Raw genomic sequence first — 2,291 nt, 5'->3', positions numbered from 1 at the left:
TAGGAAAAAAATAATGAGAAACAATGTTGCAATGAATGTTGGATAGTATAACACACTAATTAATAAGTACAAAATTGTTGATTCTTTATGTCTTCTTGCTCTTTAATCGTTGCTTTTAGGGTAAAAAAAGTTGAAAGTACAATGTTATATCCGAAAACGAAACCTTTATGCAAAAATAATCTGGTTACTAATGCACGAATTCCTTCATCTCCTATAGACTGCTCAGGCAATAAAAAAATCCTGCATTTTTATATGTGGTTAAATAATTTTAGCCAACAATCTGTTAGTATTAGTTACAAAAAAGAAAGGAATTCACTATATGCAGCCAATGTTTCATCCAATGATAAACCTCTGCAATAAAGGGGCGACTTCATCTAACAGGTACTTTGATACTGTTCAACACCAATGTAAAGTTTTTCAAAGAAAATTAAAGTTTCAACAATGAAAAAGAAAAAGATAAATAACAAAGTTGATTTATTTTGTTGATATAAAAAGATGTATTTCAACAACTAACTAATGCTATAGTATACGTAAAGGAGTCTGACCTTGGAACTTGTTTCTGAAATTTTCATATAATTATTAGGGGTAAAATTGTAAAAATATCTCAAAACATATATGCTAATGTCATCTAAGTGAATCATGATATATCCATCCATTGCAGCAATTCATTCTGATGAAGTTACACACTTTTGAGAAGGAGGTGGAACACAATTTATGGCTTCTGTAGATAGGTGTCTGGTAAGATGCAACATAGCTCCTCTCTCTTGGTAATCCATGTACAGAATATCTGAAACACAAATTTGTAAAATCAATATATGAAATGACAGACACAAATTTTTAAAATCATAACTTTGCTATAAATTCAAATTGTACATGTTACCGAATTATGGTTTCTTTGGTAATCCCCGTACGGAAGAGCTGAAACATAAACTTGTAAAATGAATATATGCAGACACATACTCACATACACACTTTCAGCAAATATGAACATATATGTAATAGAAACTGAAAAAAACTGATAATTTACCTTTGATTTTTTTGTCGATATTAGGATAGAGAGGTGAACCATAGAAGGTGTAAAAATTCCCATAAAAATTTTCATTAAAAACTGAATTTGAATAACTCGATAAATTCAAAAGGTGGGTTTCAAGCAAACGTACTGCTCCAGTCGTAGAACCTCCTGTGTTGCCATCAAATAAGCAACATAAAATGGAGATGATGGTGGAGACGGTGGTGGACTAGGCAGTGAACAGTGACGTTGTAGCCGACCGATGGCGAAATCTACGATGTCGAAACCTTTTCATGGAACAGGAGAAGAAAAAGGGGTAGAAGATTTAATGGGGGTGAGGTGGTTTTAGGGCTTTTTGATCAAAACAGACCAGGCGACGACCTCCAATCCATTTAGAAATTGATAAGGCCGAAGACGGAGAAGAAGCAACGGGGGGAGTCTTCACACTCATCTTCGATCTCTATCTTGTATCTTTACCAAACAATCAAAAAGTTGATTTATGAAGGTGGTAAACCGTAATCAGTATTGTCATGATTTTGGGGGTAGAAGGAATGAAGAGGGAGAAAGAAAATGTCAAAATGGTGATATCCTAGTGGTGAAGCCGGTGGAAAGGGTTGCATTTGCATCTTATTGGAGCTGGGGGAGGTGGGAACTACCAAAGGGAAAATACGGGTTATAGTAAAAATATGGGAGGTAATTTCAAATTTTAGGCATGAAAAATAACATTTATGAGTAAAGGCATGCGGAACAATGAAATCTTCACGGAATGTGAAATGTTGTATTTTTTTATTAATTAAATATTGGTATGTATAGATATCTCCGCGGAGACATTAAGCCATCCGCAGAGGGATTGGTTTGGTTGTTCATTAAAACCTCCGCAGAGGAGGTGACGAGATGCTCCGCAGAGGCCTTAAATTCTCCGTGGAAAAGGTGGTTGTAAGGCTATTAGTGACGGTTTTTTGTGATATAAACGATTTTTTTTTTCATTTTTTAGACCCATTTGCGATATTAGGTCGATTTTAGTGTTAGAAATTTGTTTTCAAAGAAATTATGAGTTTTGTTATTTTATGTACGGAGGGTTTTTGGCAGATGAGTAATGAGATTAACACCTACATTAGACCAAAGTTTAACAAATTAGGTTTACTGCTTCCGCCAAATTTTCATCGTCGAATATTGTTCGATTTGGTCAAAAGTAAGGCTAATGCATTTAATAGTAATATATCATTGTCATTTCAACACCCGGTTCAAGAGTGTGTTATGAATATTGTAGCCGAAGCAGATG

At 34.4% G+C, this 2,291-nt stretch overlaps 1 long non-coding RNA gene across 1 annotated transcript; it reads right to left on the bottom strand.

The window, feature by feature from the left end:
- On the bottom strand, positions 1-1,649 carry LOC145087311 (uncharacterized). Its single transcript, XR_013700770.1, has 3 exons — positions 1,028-1,649; positions 874-918; positions 1-787 (listed from the first exon to the last, which is right to left on the bottom strand). It is a non-coding gene; the product is annotated as an uncharacterized LOC145087311 (long non-coding RNA).
- Between the last annotated feature and the right edge of the window lie 642 nt (positions 1,650-2,291).

This window comes from Lactuca serriola, chromosome 2, assembly GCF_051521515.1.
Source record: "Lactuca serriola cultivar US96UC23 chromosome 2, Lser_US96UC23_V15, whole genome shotgun sequence".
Classification (NCBI taxonomy): Eukaryota; Viridiplantae; Streptophyta; class Magnoliopsida; order Asterales; family Asteraceae; genus Lactuca; species Lactuca serriola.
This window is presented reverse-complemented; position numbering and strand designations above follow the sequence as displayed.